This window comes from Mastigoproctus giganteus, chromosome 9, assembly GCF_048544385.1.
Source record: "Mastigoproctus giganteus isolate SK-2022 chromosome 9, ASM4854438v1, whole genome shotgun sequence".
Taxonomy (NCBI): domain Eukaryota; kingdom Metazoa; phylum Arthropoda; class Arachnida; order Uropygi; family Thelyphonidae; genus Mastigoproctus; species Mastigoproctus giganteus.
In genome coordinates, this window is record NC_143583.1 from 149,984,647 (window position 1) to 150,012,284 (window position 27,638).

The 27,638-nt window shown below is 36.6% G+C and overlaps 1 protein-coding gene across 1 annotated transcript in view; it reads right to left on the bottom strand.

Moving 5' to 3' along the window:
• Positions 1-27,638, bottom strand: part of LOC150080816 (uncharacterized) — a 257,487-nt gene that overhangs the window by 167,528 nt on the left and 62,321 nt on the right. The window lies entirely within an intron of this gene.

Genomic DNA, 27,638 nt, shown 5'->3' on the forward strand with positions numbered 1-27,638 from the left:
TTTGCCCATTCCCTCCAATAATTTGTCAAACCCTTCTTTAAATTTGTTCAAACTACCCACTTCCATAACACTAGGTGGAATTTTATTCTAACAATTAATTACCATTTGGATGAATGCAAATTCCTGCACATCTATTCTGTAACCATCTAATTTTTCAATTTACGTTGCCTTTGTATCATCTGAGAAAGAGTAGAGATGCCCTCAGCATTTACTTTATCTAACCCTTTCAAAGCCTTATGCAATTCAATTAGGTCACCATTTTTTTTTTTTTTTTTTTGGTAAGAATATTCTTTGATACCACCAACTACTCTTGTCGCTCTTCTCTACATCCTTTCCAACAGATCTATACCTTCCTAAAATTAAGTTTCCAAACCTGTTTGCAGTATTCTCAATGTGTTCTAACCATTACTTCATACAATAGAATAATCACCTCTTCATCCCTACTGGAAAAGTTCTTGTATATCACTGATAGAACTCCCTGGGCTGTTCTAGTAGCTAGTTTGCACCGCACATGGAATTTCATCAGACAGTACAATTACCACTATATAATCATTTTCATACTCCACTATTTTGAATTTGACACTGCCCAAATGATATGCAGTTCTGTGAGAAAGAAAATGTTTATGTTAGTGTTAGCAACATGAAGATTGTTGATCTAATGTGGAATTTGAATGGCAAAACATCTGTACACCAAATATCTACACAATATATCCAAACTGAACAGAACTTGGATGAATATTTAGTGTGCAGATCAAGCATTTTCTTTCAACATAAGGTGTAATGATTCTCCCAACTCAAGTACTCCATTCCTATTTTATGAATTAATAGTTTCAACAAAAATGATAACTTAATTATCCTTGCAGAGCATATCTTTTTTAAGCAAAACATATACAAGTGGCAAAAAACTGCAAATCAATGCTAATTATTGTTAACACTCATTTGAAGATTTAGCAATTGATGTATTAATAGACGTTTTTCAATGAGAAAAATCTCTATCAAAGTTAATTATCACTAATGCATTTAAAATGTTGGTAATAGGTATCATATCCATGTAATATTTAACTTCTCTCAGCTGATTACTATTTTTGGTGTTACAGCTAGAGATGTCTCAGATATTTTAATATGTTAGCAAAGATGATCTTAGATTCTGAAAATTTTGTGAGATCATGGGTAAATTGCTATCCCAAAATTTAAACACTTTTTTTTTTTTCTCTCATACTTGACAATATCACTGCACTTGAAAATTAAAATTATTGTTTTTCGTGCAAGCCATGTGGTGCAAGGAAGCCATAGGCTTTTGCTGCAACAGCAAAAATAAAACAATCCATAATAATAATACAAGACAATTTTAATTATCACCAAAATTCTGGTTACATTAAAACTTGCTAAGGATGATAAATGTTTTTCTAACAAATTGTGAATAACCAAATGAAACAATTATTCAATACAGGTTATTAATTAAGAACCACTTCTTCCAAACAAATGCAAAGGAAGAAGTGAATCATTACAAACAATAATACACCTTACAAATGGAGGATAATAAAAACATACAAAATTAATCAACAGGATCATTAAAAAATCAAAAATTTCTTAATTAAGCATATTAATTTGTAAATAGGATTTTCCTAAATATTAAATTACAGAATAACATACCAAATGGGTAGTACCATGCTCAGTGTAATGGAGAAAGAAAAACACCTAGAGGTAATTGTAAAGTTCCACATCGTTCTCTAATAGTGCTGACGGGGCAGCGCATGGAGTTCTGTCAATAATATAGAACACATTTTGCCAGTGGAGAAAAGAAGGTAATTTATCCCAATGTATAAAGGATAATAAAAACATACAAAACGGTTAGGCTGCATCTTGGGTACTATATACAAGTCTGAAAGTCTCATTATAGAAACACAAACTGCAACATCTGGGAACTAGTCACTGTAAGGATACCAATACCTTACTGAAGTGTTTAAGACTTTAAATGGAATGAGTAAACCAAATACTGATGGCATCCTTAGTTTTTCTCTGTCTACAAGTGGATTAAAGGCTAAAGGATTATCAGATTGAATGAATTTTTTATTTCCTCATCAGTGGCTACCTCCAACTCAGGCAGAAACTGCCACAGGTGATTCCCATGTGAGCCACGACTTCATTACTTGCATTGCCTGTGGCACATATTCAAGGATCAATCTATTTGCTAACCATACCTCAACTGATGACTCTTTTCTTTCTTCCCATTGCAAGAAGTGTACAGATCTAAAATTAAAACTTGGTGCATTGTTAGAATGTGTAACTGAAGAAATAGTTGCTTGCCCAAGAGAAAAATGCATTAGATTTAGTAGAGGCATTTGATGCAAGAAAGCAAGCTTATGCAGCATCAGCCAAAAAAAAAAAAACCCACTTCCACTTCACCCCTCAGTTCGTTCAAAATACCTGTCCAGCTGAGCCTTAAACTTATTTAGGCTATCAACCTCCACCACAAGGGATGGAAGTCTGTTCCACCAACCAACCACCCGCTGGCTAAAGGCAAATTTCCGCACGTCTATCCTACATCTGTCTTTCCTCAATTTGAATTTATGCCCTCTCAGGTGATTTTTCTGAGCTAGAGGAAGAATCCCATCAGCATTGAGCATGCTTAAATCATTCAAGGCTTTATACACCTCTATCAGATCACCTCGCTGGTGCCTAGTCTCCAGACACTGTAATTTGCAAAACTTAAGCCTTTCTTCGTAAGAGCACCCCTTTGTTCCATTCACTAATCTTGTTGCCCTTCTCTGTACTCGTTCCAGCAGCTCTACATCCTTCTTGAAATGAGGCCTCCAGACCTGTATACAGTACTCTAGGTGTGGCCTGACCATTGCCTTATAAAATGGAATAATCACCTCCTTATCCCTGCTGGAAAAATTCCTGTATATCATTGACGATACTCCATGAGCTACTCTTGCAGCCCGTCTGCACTGCTCAGAGAACTTCATATCTGCCTGCACAACCACCCCCAAGTCCCTTTCATTCTCTACCACTGTCAGTGTAGTACCACAGAGTTGATACGTTGCTCTGGGGTTGCTGTTTCCCATGTGTAATACTTTACATTTGTCAATGTTAAACTTCATTTGCCACCTCTCAGCCCATCTGCTCAACCTTTCCAGATCCTGTTGCAGCAGCATAGTGTCAGTAGTGTCCTTGACAACCCTGCCAACCTTTGTATCATCTGCAAACTTGGACATTAAGCTTGATATACCATCATCAATATCATTTATAAATACAGAAAACAATAATGGACCCAACACTGAGCCCTGAGGGACTCCACTAATAACATTAGTCCACGATGAGCAGTGTCCATTGATTACCACTCTCTGTCTTCTCCCCCTCAACCACCCCTTTATCCATAGCAGCAATTTGCCTCCAATGTCACACTGCTCCAATTTGTGTAGCAGTCTTCCATGTGCAACAGTATCAAAAGCCTTTCTAAGATCTAAGTATATAATATCAAAGTTATTCCCTGCATCCAGTTCTTTTGTGACTGCATCATAGTATGCAATCAAGTTGGTCAGGCAAGACTTCCCCTTAACAAAACCATGCTGTGTCTGAGCTATAACTGAAGTCTTGTCTAAATGATCCTGCAGTGCTTCTTTAACCAGTGCCTCCATTAATTTTCCTGGAACAGACGTTAAGCTCACAGGTCTATAATTACTTGTGTCGCCCTTTGATCCTCCTTTGTGAATTGGGGTCACATTTGCACATTTCCAGTCTATGGGTACCTCCCCTGAGTCCAAGGAAGCTCTCATAATTATGGCTAAGGGTTTGCTTACTTCCTTTGCTGCCTCCTTTAATATAACTGGATAGATCCCATCCACCCCGGGTGCCTTTCTTGTGTTTATCTTCAACAGTTTCTCCTCCACTTTACTCCCAGTTATTTCAAGATTCTGTAGCTTACTGCTAGAGTTGAATACACCTCTGGCATTCCCCTCGCTGAATAACTCCTCATGTGTGAATGTCGATGCAAAATATTCATTTAGTTTGTTAGCTACCTGAGCAGGATCATCAACACTTGACCCATCAATATCAAGTGGACCAATCTGATTCATCCCCTTCCTTCTAGAGTTTACATAAGTAAAGAACTCTTTGCTGTTTTTCTTTGCATCCCTTGCCAAGGATTTCTCGTAATCTGCCTTCGCCTGCCTAACCTCCTTTGTAACTTGGTTGCATATCAACTTGTATCTATCATAGGCTTCTGTGTCATGTGTTAATTTGTAAGTATCCCATGCATTTTTCTTCTCTGCCATATGCCTCATTAGTTCATCTGACATCCATTTTGGCCTAAACCTTGAACAATATTTCTTAGTTGGTATGTAAAGCCTAGTAGCTTCCAAGATAAGTTCTTTGAATGCTTCCCATTTTGAATTTGCTGTTGGTAACATCATCAGTTGGTCCCACTGTATAGAATTTAAATACTGTCTCAGTCCATCGTAGTTGCCTTTATCGAAGCAATAACCCTTCCCTTTACCCCTAATGGTAGTTACCTCTTTGAGTAAGTCCCACTTCAGCACACTGTGATCACTGCCACCTAGTGGTTCATTTATCTGCAGATTCTTAATGCATGAAGAATCACTGCTCATAATCAAATCAAGAGTATTACTCCCTCTAGTTGCCCCCCGAACATGCTGATGTAGAAACCAATCATCCAATAAATCCACAAAAGCCCTGCTAGTGTGTGAGTAACCAGCCCCCAAATTCCAGTCAATATCTGGGAAATTAAAATCTCCCATTATAAGACTCTCTGATTTACTGGCCCACTGGAATGCAACTGGAAACTTGTTGAGGACTAAAGATTATAATAATATGCCAAGTGATGCACTCCTGTTTAGGGTCTCAGAACAGAATAAAAGTGCAAACTGTTATTGTTAGCTCTAATGGGTGATTCCATTGTCAGGAAAACGAGCAACATTTTTTGTAATAAGAATAGCTGGACCACAACTAGTTGTGTCTAATGTGTCTACCAGGAGCAATAATTAATGATGTCATTAACAGAATGTCAGATTTAAAGAGATCGGTATTATTATTGATAGGGACTAATGGGATTAAACACGCAAAATGATCGAGTTACTGAAAAAATATAGGATATGTTAAAAATATGCCATAAGTTAGGTCAGAATGTGTGTATGTCTACAATTCTTCTAGGCACAATAGGAGGGACTAGATGTAAGTTTTGTGGATTACCTCACAACTTGAGGGACACTGCAAGGCATTTTGGGGGAATTTTTATTTATTTATTTTATTTATTTATTATTTTTTATCAGCATGGGCTGCACTTATAGGTAGAAGGAATCTATTTTGTAGAGACAGGATACAGTTGAACAAAAGTGGCGCAAGGGTTTTTGACAATTCATTAAAAAGGCCTCCGGAGTCAGGAACCCTATAATTAATTTTTAATGCGACTAAATGACTCAAGATTGCACATATAACTTTATTTACAATAAAATAAAAAAGTATATTCCAAAACTGCAATTAAAATAAAATAAAAATGTATGTTACAATAATAAAATCACTAAAAAGATTAAAATCACTTAAAACCACTATACAACAGCTGCTTTCATTCAGCTGAAATGAAGATTTTGGTGAGATTTTGCTGAAATGGCGAAAATATGACTAAGGTAAAGAAAGCCCACACGAGAAGCATGCAAAAGTTTGATGAAATTTACCGATAAAAGTACTTTGCCGTAATGGCATTTGTTGTTGCTCGCTCAGTAAACAGATGGTGGGTGTTATCGGTCTGGAGTAGAAGTTGAATCCCACGGGAGCTTGAAACCCTCCCAAAGTGGAGGGGGATAACCTGACCTTTTTCTTTAGACTCACTAACTGAATCACGAACAGAGTCACATTGGAAGTTCTGGCACCGTAAAAAATGTTCGTAACGTAGTTTCACTGGTAAACTTTTTCGAAGTTTGCCGTGCTTCTTGTGTGGACTTCCTTTACCTTTGCCTCTTTTTTTTTCTTAATAAACAATTTATCCACTAGTCCACCAATGATTCTAAAGAAAAAAGGTCAGGTTACCCCCTCCACTTTGGGAGAGTTTCAATCTCCCATGGGATTCAATTTCTACTCCTTACCGATAACAATACAAATGCTGTTACGGCAAAGTACTTTTACCGATAAATTTATCGAACTTTTGCGTGCTTCTCGCATGGGCTTTCTTTACCTTCGCTGAAAATATAGCAAAAGGAGGATTGTGGGATGGATGAATAATGAACTGGCCAATTAAATAGAGCAGATAATTTATACACATATGGCACACACAAGTTACAGTGTGATAAGATGTACTGAAAGCATTTTCTATATTTAGTTCAGAGTTTCTCTATCAATTTTCTTGTTGTCTAATGCTTTTATGTTATTCTCACAGTTATTATTTTTATTTTGTATCAAACTTAACATCTACTTTTTTTTATTGATATCAGCATCTAGTGAATGCACTCTTTTGCTGTTTGATTCAATATAAGTTTCAAGATTTAATTGCACATTATTAATTTCTTTTATAAGAGATTCTTTATTACTTTTCATTTCATTATTTAAAATTTTTAATTTCTTACTGTCTTCTCCGATATACATGAATCAATATTCTACTTTATACTATCAATGTTTTTTATTTTTAGTTGATTTGTAGCTCTTTAGTTCAACTATTTAATTATCTTCTTTAGGATTAACTAAATCATTTTGTGAAGTAAGCTTTTCATTCTGCATTCTTTCTATAATATGAGTAATGTTCTCATCTACATATTTTTAAATGATTGAATCCATATCATGGATATTTTTCTTACTTCAACTGCTTATTATTAAAATTAAAATTACCGTTTTCATCTAACTTAAATCCTTTACCAGAAGGTTCTCTTTCACTTTTACTAGTTTATGATTTAGATATAGTACCTAACTTACTTAAATAGCTCATTTAATATTATCTAAATATATTCAATATTTCAATTCTTCTCACCAGTACAATTTTTTCTCATGATATCATATGGCTCTTCAAAGATTGCTTGTAAATCTTCATATTTTGTTTGATTCACTAAGATCATTCACATAAATATATAGCTTATTATAACATGGATAATCAAATATGAAATATCTTGGGGTGGGCCTCAGCTATCTGACAGGTTAGATAGCTGGAGGCAGGTGGGTTAGCTGCGAATAACCAATAAGTAGTCCCGGACCAAGGCCGCAGAGATAACAGAGTGTGGAGGGATCAACAGTAGCAGGTTCATTCCAATTTAAATGCCACAATAATTCAATGACATTTCTGTGTCAAGGCAAGGAAACGCTGCCTTATAAGCATTGCCAACTTGCTGCCTTGCAGGATGAGCTGTTGGATCAGCAAAGGCTAGGTAACCTTGATAGCAAATCCCTGGTCCCTCAGGTTGAGGCATTGGGCCAGCACCCCAGTACTTGGAAAAATACTATCGCTAAATACACCATTATTGCAAAGAAGCCAGATGGACTAAAAGGAAAACTGCTTAAGCATGGAAAAAGGACTATTCTTAATGGTACAAGGAACATTTGTGGAAGCTCACACAAGACACAAGAGATAGTTACAGAAGCAAAAGAGATGCACCTTGATGTTCTTGTCATATGACCAAAACAAAGAAAAAGGGAATTAACAGATCGGAGAGTTACTAGAGTGGGTTTTCAACCCCACTCATTACTAGAGTGGGGTTTGAGAAATCAGAAAGAGCTAAAGCAGGAGTTGGTGTTCTAATGGGTAAGAGACTAAAAGGATTTGTAAAGGGCTATGATCAAATTAATGAAAGATGCATTAAAGTTATTTTCAACATACAATAGACTAGATTTTCTGGGATAGATGTTGGAAAAAAAAAAAAAAAAAAAACCCGGATAATCGATTTCCTAGTTAATCCAAAAATACAGAAAGTCTCTAACATACATAAGAGACACATTCCAGGACTTCTTACATAAGTCGAGTTTTACGTAACTCTGGAATGACTAATAAGATATTGCTACTATTATCCCTCATATACCAAAATTACAAAAACCACATAAAGTAAACCCAAAATTTAACAGACCCCAATATAACGGACTGGACAAATAATAATACAGTAATGTAGATATTAATCTCGACCATATTATTTTTTTTAGATTATACAAAACTTCAGTGTTATTATTAATTAAAAATTAATAATAATTACCTATTTCCATTATTATTTTGATAATTACCTACTTTTTTTATAATCAAATTCAGGAAATTGTTTTTTATTCTTTCAGAAAACATGTTCAAATAGCTGGTTTCCCAGATTACAGATAAAAGCAAGCAGTGACTTGCAAGCTGAACGTGAGTCAGGACACTAAACTGCAGGTCTACCGACTTGCTTTGTTTCGGTGTCGGTCTGCCTCAAGCTATTATGCAGTCAGGTTGTATACAGAGTGTTTCTGTGATTTCTGAATTGACTTTATTTATTAAATAATTTTGCAATCCTTACAATTTAAAATGACATCACGTGATAGAGGAGTTAAAAGAAAGCGTGTGAACTTAAATGTGGCACAGAAATTAGAACTAACTGAGAAATTAGAACAAGGGGTCTCAGTAACATGTGTTTGTGAAATTTACAGCACAAAAAAACAAACTTTTTGATATCTGTAAATCAAAGGCCAAATTGCAACATTTTTCTTTAAAATACAGTGTTGATAGCTCAATGTGGTTCTACAGAGGGGGAGTAGAAAACACATGAAAGTTGCACAAGATTAAAATTTAGAAGAACCTGTGTATAAGTGGTATGTTCAACAGAGATCTAGTGGTGTTAATGTACGAAGTTTTGAGTTTAAATCTACACGTGAAACTCTTGGAAAACACATGGGACTTAATATTAAGGCAAGTGATGGGTGGCTGTGGCGTTTTAGAAAAAGGCATGGCATTCTGAACAAGAAAACCTGTGGTAAATCTTTAAGTGCAGACACTTCACAAGTTGAGCCATTTAGAAAATTTATAAATGAACTTATTAAATCTGAGGGCCTAATTTTATCACAGGTTTACAATGCCAATGAAACTCGCCTGTTTTATCGTGCTGTTCCCGAAAATACTCTGGCCTACAAACATGAACACAGCACTCCTGGTCGCAAGTTAAGTAAGGAGCAAATTTCTGCCTTACTTTGTGCAAATGCTGATGGCTTGCATCGCCTAAAGCCCATGGTGGTAGGGACTGTTATTTACACCAGCTCAAAGAATGCATGGTTTACTTCAAAGATTTTTTCTGACTGGTTCTTACCACTTTGTCCCTGATGTGAGGCGCTTCTAGACAGATGTTCTGAAAATTTCCCCCAATAATGTAAAGGCATTGTTGCTTCCTGACAACACCCCTGTCCATCCTAGTGCTGAGAAGTTACTTAGTAAGGATGGCAGAATTAAACGTCTTTTTTTTGTCTCCTTACACAACTTCAGTTATTCAGCCGATGGACCAGGGAATAATTGCAGCCTGCAGGAGGCTGTATAAGAAGAATTTTAAATAATGGTTGTGTTGGAGGATGAAGATAATACAGAAGAAGACACAAGAGGAGCCAGGCCACTTCAGAATCAATGAGCCTACAACATTAAGTCTGCACTCTTTAACTTTGCAGCTGCTCGGAAGGAGATGAAGACTACGACTTTGGCAAATGGTTGGAAGAAGTTGTACAATATTGAAATTGGATTTTTAAAGATTTGAGGCAAATGACTTTCGGCGCACACTTGTAAATGCTGGCAACCGGGAAACAACTGAAGATGATGTTCTGAAATGGCTTGAAAATGATGAAGGTGATCCTGGCTACCAAGTTCTCACTGAAGAAGAAATTGTGGACTAGGTTCAATATGGCAAGGCGGGGGAAGAAAAGGCATTGAGGAAGAGCAAGTTACATCAACACGACCTACACGATGGCGATATCCACGAGAAATCTCGCCATTCACCATGGATATCGCCATTCACTACATAGGGACATCTTCTGACCCTGAAACTGTCCCTTACTATGAACATTTTCAGCAATTCAGGGCAATCATTATTAAGAAACAACATCAGAGTGGAAACAACTGAAGCTGGATGCTTTCTTTAAGCGAACTTCACTGACTCCCACTCCCATTTCACCTCCAACTGCTTGTACATCTCATCCATCTACAAGCAAACAGATGCCAGTGCCTCCATTTGTGAATTTGTGAAACTTTTGAACAAGTTTTTGTTTAATTGAAAGCACAACTCTTTCGAGTTTACCCATCATTTCAGTGATTTCTAAACAAAAAAAATATTTACTCTAAAAAATTTCGATATCCCTGGCATAAATAACGAAACAAAATGTCCTTTTTTGCGATGTGACGGAATACAATCAACGCAATGCACTAAAACAATCTAAACATTTGTTTTTTTTTGAGCGGCAGGTGTGAAGACACCGAGGGTTGCAAGACAATAGGTACATTCATCTCCCAATGACGACTTATAACGCTGCTTCTTTTCGCTTATTTACGACTTGCAAAACATCTGTTTATATCTATTCCAGTTATTACTTAAATTTTATGATTTCCAAATAATATTTTTATTATTTGGAATCTTGAAGTGTCCCGGTTAATCCACGTCCCAGTTAATCCAATCCCTGTAAATCAAGAGTCTGCTGTACACGGCCAGGAAATGGTTATGTTGGGTGTATATGCACCTGATGCTGAAAAAGAAGTTCTACCATGTGCTTTATGAACAAATGGATTTGGTTAAGAAGACTCAACAAATAGGAGATCTAAATGGATGGGTTGGATCAAAAAGGAATGACGATGTCGTGGGTTGCTTTGGAGAAGAGACTGTGAATGACAACAGTGAGAGACATCGATTTTTGTGAACAGTACCACCTGAAAATTCTTAACACCTTTTATCAAACAATAACATCCATAGATATATACATGGGATCGACCATCACTCCAGCAGAAATCAATTATAGACTTTATAATTATTCGCCAGAAGTCAGTATGGACAAAAAAAAAGACCGCAGGGTAACGAGAGATGCCAACTATGGGTCGGATCATTACCTGGTGATTGTGGATATATTATTGAAATACAGCAGGCCCCCGTTATAACGCGGTTCGCTTTACGCTGATTCGCTATTCTTATATTATAACACATATCCGACTATAATGCTGTCACAGATCACTATAACGCTCTTTTACAGATTGCATTTTTGGCATATTTAACGAAATCGTTTCATTTGATGGAGTCGATGAAATTTTCTCGCAAGCTAATTTAATTGCAGTACAGTGACTTGTTACATAGTTCCGAGATCAACATTTTAAAAAATATATCAAGTATATTGCTTGTAATATTTGCATTATATGCATTTATCCGAAGTCTAGTCATCACTCAGTACAGTATTAGACATCGTGCATAACGGACAGTTTACTCAAATATTGTATAGTAATTAATGCAACCAACGCAGTTACATTTTCGAAGAGTTAATAATGGCAGATAAGAATGAAAAAGCAACAACATCTGGGCACAGTACGAAGACTATAAATGTAAGAAAAAGACTGAATTTGAAAATTAAATTAGACGTTTTGAAGCGAATCGAATCCGGTCAACGACAAGCAGATGTGTGCCATAATTTAGGACTTGCAAGTTTAACTGTAAGAACAATTATAAAAAAATAAAGAAATAATTTTAGCAGCAGAAAAGATAGCTGTTCCACTGCAAGCAACTAGGGCTAGGGCGGCTTTAGGATTGAATTAGAAAGACTAACTAATTTTATTGAAGATAATATCCAATGCAGAATTCAGTTAAGTTAAATATTTAAAAAAAAAAAAAAAGAGGGAGAGAGAGAAAGAGATTAGCCAATATGATGATCTGAAGTAAACTCACCTAAAAAAAAAAAAAAAAGGAGCCGAAACTTTCAAAAAAAGAACTTAAAATTATTGAAGAGGGATATTATGAGTTATACTTCTCAACAAGTTTTTAACATAGATGAAGCAGGACTTTCATGGAAAAACGAATGCCTAAAAGATGTTTCATATTGAAAGAAGAAAAAGCATGCCGGGTTTCAAAGCGGCGAAGGATCGGTTGACTTTATTGTTAGGTGGTCACGCTGTGGGGGATTTAAAATTAATACCCCTTTTAGTTTATTTGGAAGCGGGCCAAAGTTCAACCCAAAATCGACACATTTTTCATGATTTTAATTGGAATTTTAAGTTTAATTTTGATACGTAAGTAGTTACCAGAGAATATTTTATATGTACAAATATTTGAATATTAAATATTTTGACCGACATTTGTGCATCTTTTCACTACCGTTTATTATTGATTAGGAAATATCCTATGGCACCGACCGCAACTCACAAATACATATGTTACTTTATGGGAATGCGGCGCTCGCTTAGCGCGGATTCACTTAGCACTCTGTTTTTCCGGAATGAATTATCAGTGTTCAGCGGGGGTCATCTGTACCACAATAAGGGGCAAGTGAGACCTAATACAATCAGTAAAGACAATAAGGTAGTACAAGAAAATATTGCTTATAAACTGGAACTACTACCTCATGACAGTATTAAAGATCTTTACCAGAGAAGACTTCAGAACTATCTAACTCACATTGAAGAAACAGAAGAGGTGAATATCTTATATAACAGCATTAAAACAGCCACACACAAGGCTGCTAAAGAAGCACTAGGCCTAATAGATCACAAATATAAACAACAGTATTGGTGGAATGACGAGGTAGCGGATTTGGTGAAAGAAAAGAGCCTATAACAAACGGTTAATGAATAAAAATCAAGAAAATAGAAAAGAATACAAAAGGTGCAATAGAGCAGTTAAAAGGAAAATTTCTAAATCCAAGACAGCATGGGAGAAAAGATGCCATGAAATTGACATGCCTTCTTTGCCTTCTTAGAAGGGTCATCCAAAGCCTGGCGAAGCTTGAGAGCACTGAAAACAAATGAATCTTGATCGAATAAGAACTTTACAGATATGCCAACATGGGAAAATCATTATAATAACCTCCTAAATGAAAGACGATCTCAATATCAGAGCATAATTACCCTTCCACCAGTAGATAAAAGGGAGATAGAAATTACAAAACACCAAGTTCTTGACTATGCAAAATTAATGAAGAACAAAAAATCTCCAGGCCCTGGGAGCATAGCGATAGAACTAATTAAATATGGACCACAAAGTCGATCTGATAGCACAGCTGATTAACAGATATATACAGTTAAGGAAAACTCCAAATAAATGGAAAGTAAGTTATATTTCATCCATATAAAAAAAAAGGAAATAAGTTGCATCCGGAGAACTATAGAGGATAAAGTGTTAATTGCACTATGTCCAGACTATACTCTAAAGTACTTCAGTTAAAATTACAAGAGGAGGTAAAAGATAAGATAATATAAGTGAAGAACAAAGTGGATTTAGATCATTCTTCTTGTGTGGACAATTTGTTTGTTCTACTACATCTAGTGGAGAAAAGAATAAAAATACCTTCTTTGCCTTCATCAATTTAGTGCTAACATATGCACATCAATATATTTCTTTTCAACTACAGGGTTGTTAAAATTAAAGTATCCCTGTGTAGAGGGCTCTGGAGCGAGTTCTAAGGCTCGTACTGCAGAGAAATTTGGATAACAGGTACAATAAAGAATGTGCTCACCATTTATCGGAGAAAAAAAAATTAGTTACAAAATTTGTCACTGTATGGCGCTTGACTATCTTAGTTACAATTATGCAAATAACTTATGTTATTTGCATAATCGTAATTGCACATGTCATGGTTTTATCAAGTCAATCTCCATGTGGTAGCCCAAGTGTGCCAGCTGTTTCTCATGAAGTGGACATGCCGTATTCCACTGTAAGGCTAGTAATTCGTCAGGTGTTGCAGTACTATACTTACAAGATGCACAAACTACAGCAGCTAAAGCATAGTGATGCAAATATTCATTTCACATCAGTTTCTGGCGTGAATGACAGTGGATATCACTTGGCCAGGGAAACAAACTTTGGAGTGATGAAGCCCACTTCTGCTTAAATGGACAAGTGAATATGCACAACTGTCACATTTGAGCAACAGAAAACCCCCGAGTTATCCAAGAGTTGCATTCTCCAAAAGTGACGGCGTGGTGTGGATTTACGGCCACATTCATGATTGGGTTATATTTTTTTTTTTGAACAGGTAACATCGACTGGACCCCACACCTGTTCCGTCACTGGACAGTGATAGATTGAAATGTTGGCAAATTTTGCAATACCAGAGCTGCAACAATGTGGATGCTTTCAGGAAACCATAAAAATGCAAGATGGTGCACCATCCCACATCCACCAATTTGTCCAAAGATTGCTAAGGCAACACTTTTCAGACAAATGGGTCATCAGCCAATGTTTCCAGACATCTTGGCCACCCCGATTACCGGACCTCACCCCATGCGACTTGTGGTTGTGGGGTTTTTTGAAGAACCAGATGTATCGGGAAGCATGTCAAACTCTGACAGATCTGAAGGAGAGCATTAGACGTCATGTGCTGGCTATTCCAGTTGACATGTTACATTCTGCTGTTCTTCAAATGGAAACTGGTGTTGACCAAAATGGAGGACACATTTTAGCAAGAATCACTTTCACCTCTGGCAGTGCCTACTGTTAATCTATTAGTTTTCCGACCCACCTATAGGATAGCATCAACAAATATTCTTGCACCCTTTCTATTTATGGGATACACTTAAATAAAGTGTATCCCATCCCTGTAGAAGCAGTCTCTCCTGTTAACAAGTACAGACCAGGTTGAAAAAAAATTCTACCCCTTGATCCTTGCACAATCTTTCCAGGGCCGAATTGATCGACAAGGCTCATCATATGCTCCCTCCTATCGTGTCTGGGCAGAATTGCAGACACTTTCAAATTCAACCCTAATTCATGGCTTTTTTTCAACAGTGACCTGTACTTGTATTCTGATGGTCTCCTACACTTAATATCATTAATGCCAACGTGTACAACAATATCACCTTTTATGCCCTTAAAAGATGATATCTGCTCTACGTCATCAACCGTTGCCCCTGGCAGACATACCCTGGTCCTGTTCCACCTATCCTTTTTACATAGCATGTTCCCCGTTTCCCTGACAATAGAGTCACCAACAACTACTAGTTCCTGTGGGACCAGTGCATCCGGGGAACTATAGAGGATAAAGTGTTAACTGCACTATGTCCAGACTATACTCTAAAGTGCTTCAGTTAAAATTACAAGAGGAGGTAAAAGATAAGATAATATAAGTGAAGAACAAAGTGGATTTGGTCATTCTTCTTGTGTGGACAATTTGTTTGTTCTACTACATCTAGTGGAGAAAAGAAAAGAAAAGAATAAAAATACCTTCTTTGCCTTCATCAATTTAGTGCTAATATATGCACGTAGATATATTTCTTTTCAACTACAGGGTTGTTAAAATTAAAGTATCCCTGTGTAGAGGGCTCTGGAGCGAGTTCTAAGGCTCGTACTGAAGAGAAATTTGGATAATAGGTACAATAAAGAATGTTTATTGGAGAAAAAAAATTAGTTACAAAATTTGTCACTGTATGGCGCGTAACTATCTTAGCCAACAACTACTAGTTCCTTGGGGGTTGCCGATGTGTTGCCTGATGACCAAGTGCAAGCTCTGGCATTGATGTGGGCAGCTGAGAGCTTGATGGGTCCCTCGATTTAGATTCTTCAAAGGCATCCACCCTGTTCTTCAAGCTCTCATATAGGCCCATAACAATGCTGAGTTGTCACTCATTTCCTCACACTCCTTACATTGTGTTGTTATTGTTATTTTGGTTTTTAGGAGCATTAGCAACTAAGGCCATATTGCTCCGGGAATATGCGGTGGTCATTCCCTGACCTTTCCGCATCCTCCGTATTTGGTGGTGACGGGCTCGAACCCCGGTCTAATCAAGAAGCGTGTGCTACGCACTGCTGCTCCTTCCCACCTGGCTACGGAGGCGCCCTTACATTGTGCACACACAAAGACATCCCCCTTGGTGATATCATGTCCCATACCTAATTGCACCACAAACATCAAACAAGCAGTGCATTTTAAAAGGCTGTGATTCAGAGGGCAACTGCCCCCCCTTAGTTCTCCCCTGAGCCACAGCACTCCATTTAGCTTGAGCCTTTTGCTTTGCTGCTCTGGTCTGAGTCATGATTTCAATTCAATTTCAATAAAATTTCAATTACAAAGGGTACTAGGAAAGTTTTGCAATACAGCTTTGTTTATTTAATTTTTTCAAAGTAATTTCCTTTACATTCAATACACCTCTCCATCCTCCGAAACCAATCTTTAAACCAGTTCTGCCAAGTTTCACTAGGGAGTAAAGCACACTCGTCCCAAGCCCGTAGAAGGTCCTCATCACTGGAAAACCGCCTCCCTTTTAGCTTCATTTTCACATGCGGAAACAGTGCAAAGTCGCAGGGAGCAAGGTCTGGTCTGTAGGGAGGGTGCTCGAGAAGTTTCAGTCCTGTCGTGGTCAAATATTCGGTGCAGGCTTTGGCGCGGTGAGCTGGAGCATTTTCGTGATGGAGGTACCAGGTGTCCATTCTTGACTTTGGCCGCAGGTTCTTCATAGATCCAATGACTTTAGGCAGGCATTGTTCAGTATACCACTTAGCTGTGACTGTCTTCTGCGTGTCCAAAACGACACGTTCCACAATTCCACTCGATTTGAAAAATACAGCTATCATTTTCTTCTTTACACATTCGGGATTTTCTGACAATTACGGGTGTGTCGTCATCATCAAAGACCCAAACTTTGTTTTGAGCCTTGGTCGGCAGATCGTAATAGTACAGCCAAGTCTCGTCACCTGTCACGATGTTGTTCACATACCGAGATTGTCCCTTATCAAACTTTTTTAACATCTCCCGGCACCAAGTCACACGTCGTGTCATCTGCTCTTCAGTCAGTTGATGCGGCACCCAGAGAGAACAAAGTTTCTTCACGTGCAAATGATCTTGCAGAATCGAACGACTTGCTGGTGCATTTAGGCCCAAAGTATCCTCTATCTGTTGGTAGGTCACTCGCCTGTTTTCGTCAAGCATTTTCCTCACAGCAGTAACGTTTTCCTCCGTAACTGACGTTCGTGGCCTTCCTGGCCTCTCAGAATCCTCCAGAGTGAAATTTCCCCTTTGGAATTCTCTATACCACCTGAATATCGTTGTACGAAGTGGACAATCATCATCTAGTGCAAGTGTCATTTCTTCTAAGCACTGGTCTATGGTTAAAGCACGCACGAAATTATACCGCAAAACTGTCCTTATCTCATTTCGCGACCACGATGCCATCGCAAGCACTTTACACTCTCACTACTAATGAATAACTGAGCCCATCGACTTGGCGCGGCGGCTACTATGCACGTATGAACATGTCTCAACATGCAGCAACAAGCAGCTTCCTGTGATTCATTGTTGCGTCATATTGCAAAACTTTCCTAGTACCCTTTGTACAGTACAAAATTATAACCCTAAACTTGTATCCCAATGCAGTTGTAACACTATATATCTATATATATTTTTTCAGTATCAAGTATTATCTTCGAGTTTCTTTATAACTTCCGTATCAAGTTATGTATTAATTAATTATGTTGCATTTGTAAAATCTAAGTCGTTATACGTATTTAGTTAAAAGTACAATTTAATTGACAATGAAGTTCAACAAGATTAATAAATTTTACTGATTAATTGATAATATTATATACTATACTAAGCTAATGCTATCTAGTTTGGGATATAATGTATCATATAACAATGGCGGCAGGTTACGAATGGTAACTCTACAGACACTTAAGTATTAATTAACTTCCAAAATCTCACTGTCTCAATTCAGAATAAACCAAGGATCTTGACTAGGTCTATAAGCTACTTATAGAAAATAATTTAATATAACAATTAGTCAATAAAGCAGCTAAATATAGGAAAAAAGTCCCGTTCGCCGGCTCTGCAAAATTTGTAAAACACGTGTATTGGATACCCTTACTGATACTAGGTAATAACCTACAAAATCTCTGTCTAAGTTAAAATTTAAACTAAGTATTGTAACTAGGAATATAAAGTTCCTCTAGAAAATAAGTTAATATGCCAATTTAAGTTAATTAAACAGAAAAAACTTCGACTTAATACTGAGTACATTTTCTCACTCATTAGAAATTTTTTTTTAAATAAAATCACTTAAAAATTAATTACTTAGCACTTGATTTTTTTGACTTTTTTAAAATAAGTAAAAAAATTCAGTGATTTTGTTATATTTTTAAAATTAATTCATTTTTTCTAGAAGATTTATTCTATGTTCTGATTTTCTATGATTATATATACCTTACTGGTGAACTTTCATTCCACATTCACAACCTATGCCTATAATTATACTTGTTAATGAGAACTTTTTTGCACATTCTTTACATACTGTGTGATATCTTTCAACCTTGAATATTGGAAATTGTGAAACAGTTTTTCCTTTTTGTCATTTCTTGAACAGCAAAGCCTCGATTAGTATAAATAATGAATACTACGAAATGATCATATTAAACGAATTCATATTATTTGAAGCTATTATAACACAAAGTATGATAATTTGTCCCACCACAATGAAAATATGCAATAAAAATTTTTAAGCACAAGTTTTTTATCTGTTTATTAACATATATATGTTAATAAAAATGCAAATTCTTATTAAATTCTTATCCAAAAGATAATAAAAATGCATTTATGATTCAAGTTTATTATAAACTAAGCAAAGAAAATGTTATTATATTTTATTAAAATATTTCAGCAGGCTAGACTGAATTGTCTTCTCTTTCTTTAAGTCTTCATACATGCTCTTGTAGGTGTTGAAAACTTTATCCATATCTTGGCAGATTTCCATACTTCAGTTGACACTGCAGTCAGCATCCATAACTTATTGTTTTAAAGCTTCCAGAGTTTGAAATATTTTTCCATATTCTATGATAATGAACTCCTTTATTTGCACATTTCTACTTCTTCATCAGCACTGTCAGCTTCTTCAAACACACACTGTTGATCTAAATTAAGGTCTCCACCAGTCGTTTCTTCAGAATGCGATTCAAGCAAGTCACAGACATTTGTGTCCAGTTCATCTAAACCAAGCCATCTTCCAATGTCTGTTATTTCTTTAGCAACAGTTTGCACTTGAGATGGAAAGCCATCAAAATTATTTGTGCAATTTAGCAAAATGTGTTTCCACACTGCACACATAGTGCTTGCAGTTAATTCTTCTCAAGCATGGGAAATATTTTCAATTGCATTTTTTATGCTATATTTTTTCCAGAATTCAATTAAAGAAATTGCATTGTTGTCTATTGTTTGAGCAATTCCCTGTGCCAAATGGATTTAAATGTTGTGATTATTTCTTAGTCATGGGCTGCAGTAAAGATGTTGTCTCTGCTGGTAAAAAAATGACTTTTACATTCTCACACAATGTACCAAGTGTAGTTCGATGACCAAGGGCATTATCTAAAATCAATAATGCTTTAAAAGCTGGGCAAAAAATATGTTGAAAACCAATCATCAAAAAGAGCTTTGGTCACCCATACTTTCTTATTTGAATGCCAAAAAATCTGTAAGCAATCACTGATTATAGTCTCTAAGAGTATGAGGATTCGATGAATGATAAATGAGCATTGGTTTCAATTTGAAATCAAGCAAGTCACAGACTCACACTGTCTGCACTGCTTCACAATAAAAGTATTAAATGATCCTTAGCCACTTTATATCCAGGTTGACTTTTTTCTTTCTTGAAAATATAAGTTCTGGAAAGCATTCTTTTCCAAAATAATCCAGTTTCATTAACATTAAAAATTTGTTGATTTGTGTATCTACCTTCCTCCACTATTTTCTTCAAAACATCAGGATATTTAGCTGCAGCTTCTTTATCTCCATTGGTAGACTCAACCAGTAATTTTAACATTAGACAATTGAATCCGATTTCTAAAATGGTCAAACCCAACCATTGCTTGCAAAAAAAGTTTCTTCAGTTTCCACATGAACTCCATTTTCTTTCACTGTTGTAAACAAACTCAAAGCTTTTGTTTGAATTGCTGCTTTGCTAAGAGGAATACATTTTTGGTTGCAGTCTTCCACCCACACAGATAAGAAAAGTTCCATTTCTATCATTTTAATGTTTCTATTCCTAGTAATAGTTGTTCGCGAGGCACAAAAAGTTGATGCAACTTTACCTTTTTCTATTATATCATCTGTGTGTTTTATAATACTACGTACCATAGATTCATGCATTCCAATATCTCAGCCTATTTTAGAATTGTATCCCACGTGCATGTTGTTTTATTACATCACACTTTTGTTCAAATGTAAGGAATGAATCAGATTGTTCCACCGGATATTGATGGTTCAACTGTTAATGATCCTGCTCAGGTGGCTAACAAACTAAATGAGTATTTTGTATCTACATTCACCCACGAGGAGTTATTCAGGGAGGAGAAGGCCAGAGGCAAGTTAAACTCTCGCAGTGAGCTAGATGATTTTGTAATAACTGAGAGCAAAGTGGAGGAGAAATTGTTGAAGATAAACATAAAAAAGGCACCCGGGTAGACAGGATCTATCCAGCTATATTAAAGGAGGCAGCAAAGCAAACCCTTAGCCACAATTATGAGAGCTTCTTTGGACTCAGGGGAGGTACTCATGGATTGGAGATGTGCAAATGTGACCCAATTCACAAAGGAGGATCAAAGGGCGACACAAGTAATTATAGACCTGTTAGTTTAACTTCTCTTCCAAGAAAATTAATGGAGGCACTGGTTAAAGAAGCACTGCAGGATCATCTGGACAAGACTTCAGTTATAGCTCAGAAACAGCATGGTTTTGTTAAGGGAAAGTCTTGCCTAACCAATTTGATTGGATACTATGATGTGGTCACAAAGGAACTGGATGCAAGGAATAACTTTAATATCATATATTTGAATCTTATAAAGGCTTTTGATACTGTTGCACATGGAAGACTGCTGAACAAATTGGAGCAGTGTGGCATTGGAGGTAAATTGCTGCTATCGATAAAGGGATGGTTGAGTGGGAGAAGACAAAGAGTGGTAATCAATGGACACTGCTCATCGTGGACTAATGTTATTAGTGGAGTCCCTCAGGGTTCAGTGTTGGGTCCATTGTTGTTTTCTGTATTTATAAATGATATTGATGATGGTATATCAAGCTTAAAGTCCAAGTTTGCAGATGATAGGAAGGTTGGCAAGGTTGTTAAGGCCACTAATGACAGTACGCTTCTGCAACAGGATTTAGAAAAGTTGAGCAGATGGGCTGAGAGGTGACAAATGAAGTTTAACATTGACAAATGTAAAGTATTACATATGGAAAGCAGTAACCCCAGAGTGACGTATCAACTCTGTGGTACGACACTGACAGTGGTAGAGAACGATAAGGACCTGGGGGTTATTGTGCAGGCAGATATGAAGTTTTCTGAGCAGTGCAGACAGTCTGCAAGAGAGGCTCATAGTGTCTTGTCAATGATATACAGGAATTTTTCTAGCAGGGATAAGATGATGATTATCCCCTTGTATAAGGCCAGGCCATACCTTGAGTACTGTATTTACAGGTCTGGAGGCCCCAGGTCCTTACAGGTCTGGAGGCCTCATTTCAAGAAGGATGGAGAGCTGCTGGAACTAGTACAGAAAAGTGCAACAAGATTAGTGAATGGAACAAAGGGTTACTCTTACGAAGAAAGGCTTAAATTTTGCAAATCACAGTGTCTGGAGACTTGGCACCTGCGAGGTGATCTGATTGAGGTGTATAAAGCCTTGAATGGTTTGAGCATGCTCAATGCTAATGGGATTCTTCCTCCTGCTCAGAATAATCACCTGAGAGGGCATAAATTCAAATTGAGGAGAGACAGATGTAGGATAGATGTGCGGAAGTTTGCCTTTAGGCAGTGGGTAGTTGATTGGTGGAACAGACTTCCATCTTTTGTTGTGGAAGTTAATAGCCTAAATAAATTTAAGGCTAAGCTGGACAATTATTTGGAACGAACGGAGGGGTGAAATGGCAGCGTTTTTTTTTTTTTCTTTTAGTTGATGCTGCATCAGCTTGCTTTTTTGTGTCATATGCCTCTACTAATGCTAACAGTATGTTCATACTAAGATACAGAAATCATGTTATTTTCTAAATGATACTGACTGAGTTAGTATCATTTCCTAAATGATACTAACTCAGTCACTAAGGATGATTCTGCAGAGTAAGCAGCAGGTAGTAATATTATGCAAGAATAAAAGCTTCAAAGTCACCGAAGAAGCCTCTAGTGTTTAAAAGGAACGAGTTCAAAACACTGAGAATCAAAAACATACAGACTTTAAGAAAATCTGTTTCTCAAAATTTTGATCAACAGCAACCATCTAAGCAGCATAAGTAAGTTTCAATTAAACCATTTAAAAATTTAAATGGTTTAATTAAACACAACCATAAAACAGTAATTTTAACAAACAGTCTTCCATGTGCAACAGTATGAAGAGACTCTCTAAGATCCAAATACAGCAGACTCTTAATTAACCGGGACATTTCAAAATCCCAAATTAAAAAAAAAAAAAAAAAATGACCAGAAATCAAAAAATTCAAGTAATAACTAGAATAGGTATAAACAGATATTTTGCAAGTCACAAATAATCGACAAGCGGCATTATAAGTCCTCACTGGGAGATTAGTGTACCTATTATCTTGCAATCCCCGGCGAGTGTCTTCACACTCGCCGCTCAAAAAAAAAAGACCAAAGGCCAAATGTTTTTATTCATAAGTTTGAAAACATTGCATCTGTTAAATCTCTAAAGAACCATTATAATGTTGGTGACCAAACCATACGTAACATCGTAAAAAATAAAGGGAAGCTATTAGATTTAAAATCGACATTGTAAAAAAAATATAGGAAAGCTATTAGACTTAAAATCGACATCGCAAAAAATAAAGGGAAACATCGCATTGGACATGCGAGTAGTGCGTGGTAAGTTTTTTATCTATTACCATATTTTTTACATAGGTCGCTGAACATTTTTTGATACCGCAAGTCTCCGACATGGTTTTGCGTAAATTTTTTTTCTTCTCTTTTTTTTTTTTTTTTTTTAGGATTGTAAAATTTAAAACAAACAAAAATAGTAATTAAATAAAATAAGCAATCAATAACGACAATCAAGGCACCCACAAATTGCACAAGTGAGATACGGAGTAACAAGCAAAAAAATTCTTACAATTTATTTATGGGTTTTTTTTTTTTTTTTTTTTTTTTATATACATGACCGAAGATTTCAGTGAAAGGGACACATTTCACCATAATAACGTAAAAACCCACACAATTCCAGCTATCAGTACTATCGCAAATGCAATAAGATCGAGTTTATTACCCGTTTATAATTAGATACACGAACAGAAAAGCCCAGTAACCCGGAAGGTGCAAATTGTTTAATGGCAGTGACCCCCAGAAATGTGCTTTAGTAAAATGTGAGTTGATAATAGTGTGTTTCCCCCTTAACCCTGTGAAGTTCTTTTCAGAAAATTTCATTTTGACTGTTATCATGGTGCCGACTAAGAGAATAAGTGACAGCGCTACTAGTAAATCAATCAACAAAAGGAAAGCCATTGATTTGGATCAGAAAATTAAACTAATAAGGAAGTATGAAAATGGCCAAACATTAACAAGTATCACGTGGAATTCAGATTTGTCAATAATAATATAGTAGCAATATATTATTAGTCATTCCCAAGTTACGTAATACTCGACAAAGTAAGAAGTCCTGGAACGTATCTCTTACATGTGTCAGGGACTTCTGTATTTTTGGATTAACTGGGAAATCGATTATCCAGGATTTGTTTTTTACCATCTATCCCAGAAAATCGAGAGTCTACTGTGTATAAATAAAATTACATTATGATGCCCAGAAATTATGTGTATTAAAACAGTTTCCTTTAAATACTCAACACTGTAAAGTTTTAAAAGGAATAGTATAAGCCCTTGTGATTCATCAGTTGTTTGTAAGTCATGGTCAGAATATAGCATAATGACAAGTAGTGCAACTTCTATAAGTCCAATGAAGTGAAAAGTTATTTCACTGCACCACTCCACTCCATTTAAATTTAATTACAGTACAAAAAAAAATTAATTATTCAATAACTGCTAAGAAGGTTCATCTTCAAACAGTAGTGTACAAAATTAGTGTTGATAAATGAAATTTGGCAAAAACCACACACACTAGCACACATGATGTTATGCAATATCATTTGATGTTTCTTTTAAAAAAAAAAAACCAACAATGTGGATAGCCATACCACAAACCAAGCAGGGAAGAATGATACAGTAACACCATTTAACACTTGAGCATTTGTTGTACATTTCTGACAAAAATGTAACGTCAGAACACTCAAGTGTAGACATAGCTTTAGATCAACAGTGGTTGATATAACCACCGAATGGAAATTTCATGGTGCTATTAGAACTGTAAATATGCAGGGAACTGCACAGCATCAGGTTTTACAGAAGAGCCGTGGCACACAAATTAAACATCACAGCACACACTGCAGTGTTGAGTAACTTGGTGCACAACTCATCATAACTGTTCCTGAGCAGGAATATCGGAAGACTGTGTTATTGAGTGACAAATCATGATACACGGTTTCCAAATTGATAACTATGCTAGGATCAAGCAATGCCTGGAGAACACCTATTTACTAGTCTGTATATTGTTCCAGCTGTGAAGTTTGGTAGAGGTTCTGCCACTGCCTGGAGTTGTGGCTTGGCCATTGGTGATTATTTCTGGAACAACGAATGGCATGTGGTACACCAACATTCATTGTTCCAAATAGGGAGAGCTTTTGACCCGATTCTTTTTGCAATAGGATTTATTAAAAAGTAAAACTGTGTGTGTGTGTGTGTGTGTGTGTGTGTGTGAGAGAGAGAGAGAGAGAGAGAGAGAGAGAGAGAGAACTTGCAGTAAAATTTTTCTGGCTGATTTTCAAAATTTCTATCATTTTTTAACAGTTTTGATAAAATATTCTCCAAGGAAATTGAATAACTCAAAGACTAAACAAGCTTTTGACCTGATTCCTTTTTGCGATAGATTTTATTTAGCAGTGAAATTGGGAGGGAAAAAAAAACACTTTGCAGTAAAATTTTCAAAGTTTCTGTTATTTTTTTAATGGTTTCATTATAGTTTTGGTGAAATATTCACCACAAGTACACAGAATAATTGTAATTTGTTTGAAGGGTGAGGTAGTCACACTCCTTAGTTAGCAGCGAAGGGAGCCAAGGGAGTGGATTTTGCAATTATTTCCATATTAATCTTTACTTCTTCTCTGAAACAGTTTTGCTGAAATATTCACCACAGGCATTCTAGTAATAACTGATATAATTTACTAACATTTATACAGAAAGGCTTCTGCATAGCACCACATGAATGTCTTATGCATAAGCTGGAGAAGTGTGGTGGCACTAGGGGTAGGCATAGCAAGAGTTAAATGGTGAAAAGTGGCTATTAATGGGCAAATGCTCCAAATGGGCTGGTTTTTTGATCGGGAATCACTTTGGGTTCTGTGCTAGAGGTTTGTTGCAAAATCTGGTGGCCATATTAAGGTGGCCAGGGTTGTTAAAGAAAGCCGGGGTATGTTTTTACCACAAACTTTAGACAAATTACACAACTGGTCTAAAAAATGGTAATTATGTTTTAATGCATCAATGTAAGCTTCTGCATCTACGAGGGGCATTCAATAAATTATCTACCTACCTATGAAGGAAATGAGATAGAGGCAAAAATGTTTTTTTATTTTTCATTGTAACTCCCCTGAACTTCATACACTTGTTGCATTTTGTTGGCAATGACGAAATACCAGACAAACAAAATTCTTTGTCATGTTCATCAAAGAATGCAGAAACAGCAAACTTCTGTTCATTACCATTGACAAAGCGACGTCTATGAACATTTTTTTTCAGGTGTCAAAACAGGAAGTAGTCCCCGGGGGTCAGATCCAAACTGTAAGGTGGATAGGTAAAGTCTATAAAGTCAGTCTCTCAAAGCAGCAACAACAGCATGTGAACTGTGCACTGGTGCACTGTCCTGAAGAAGCAGCACACCTCTGGAAAGTTTTCCAAGCTGTTTTTCCTTGATGACATCCCTTATGTTGCACAATAGGGATGCATATGACTCCCCAGTGACCACTTGTGTTCCAAGTAGTGAAGGTACAAAATTCCCTCAGCAGCCCAAAAATTGGCAGCCATAATCTTGCCAGCTGAAGGTTGTGTTCGAAATTTTTTGGGTTGGGAAGAACCCTTGTGCTTCATTGCATTAATTCTTGCTTGGTCTCAGGATTCCAATGAACCCATATTTCATCACCTATAATGATTCTGGAGATGAAAGGATCCTTTCCATAAAGCTCTAAATTGTCCTCACAACATTGTACTCTGCATTGCTTCTGCACAGGGGTCAGAAATCTAGGGACCCACCTTGCACTGACCTTAGTCATCCCCAAATGTTCATGGAGGATGGTTATAAATGTCCCCTCAGATATGTCATATTCCCTAGAGATTTGGGACACCTTTAAACGTCTGCTATTCAGCACAAGAGTTTTCATAGCTTCGAACATTTCTGGAATGATCACTGTCACAGGCCTTCCTGGATGTGGATCATCTTCGATAGACTCTCTACCCCACTTCAAATGTTTCGACCAGAATTTCATCTGGTACTCTGAAGGTGCACTGTTGCCATACACAGCCACCATTCTTTCATGAATGGCCTTTGGCCCATTTCCTTCTTTGTGAGAAACTTGATGACTGAACAATGCTCCAATTTCAGCAAATACATAATTTGATACAGGTGCCTTCCTTCTTTCTGTTACAGCAGCACAACCTAAAAACATACTAGGAACAAAATTAGTATGATTCAAGTTGAGATATGGAAGAACATGATAAATCATGAATCACTGAAATATAACTATGGGAAATATCTTACGTAGATAATTCATTGAATGCCCGTTGTAGGGCATAGTAATACCAAGGTAAATTTATAACTGGAAGGTAGTCTACTCGATGGTGTTGAAGATGAAAAGCGGACATGACATTCTTTCACTGCTATAGTAAGGTAGCTAGGTTAACCCCAGGTGCTGTCCTAGCATCTTGAATACCGGGATACTGGTTCAAGGCCTAGTTTCAGGAAAGATATAGAATTAGTATTAACTGTGGCAAATGATGCAAGGAAACAAGCTTATACAACATCAGCAAAAAAAACACTACTACCCCCTTCTGTCCATTCTTGCTACAATTTGCCTAATTCTTCCTTAAATTTATTCAAACTACTCACTTCCAGGTGGAAGTTTTTCCAACAAATAATCACTCTCTGTTTGAAAGAAAATTCTCACACATCTATCCTGCAACCATCCTTTTTTCAATTTATGTTCCCCTTATGTGTGTTGTTCAAGAAAGAGTAAAGATGCCATCTGCATTTAGTTTACTCAATCCATTTAAAGTCTTAAACATTTCAATCAGGTCTCGTTGCCAGTGCAAGGCTACAAAGGAGGGCAAAAAAGTTACAGATGTAAGGTATTTATTATTCTTGCAAGAACACTGCTTCTGAGCTATAAACTTTGGAAACTAGGCATCTGCACTGAGATTTGATTGAAGTGTTAGGATCTTA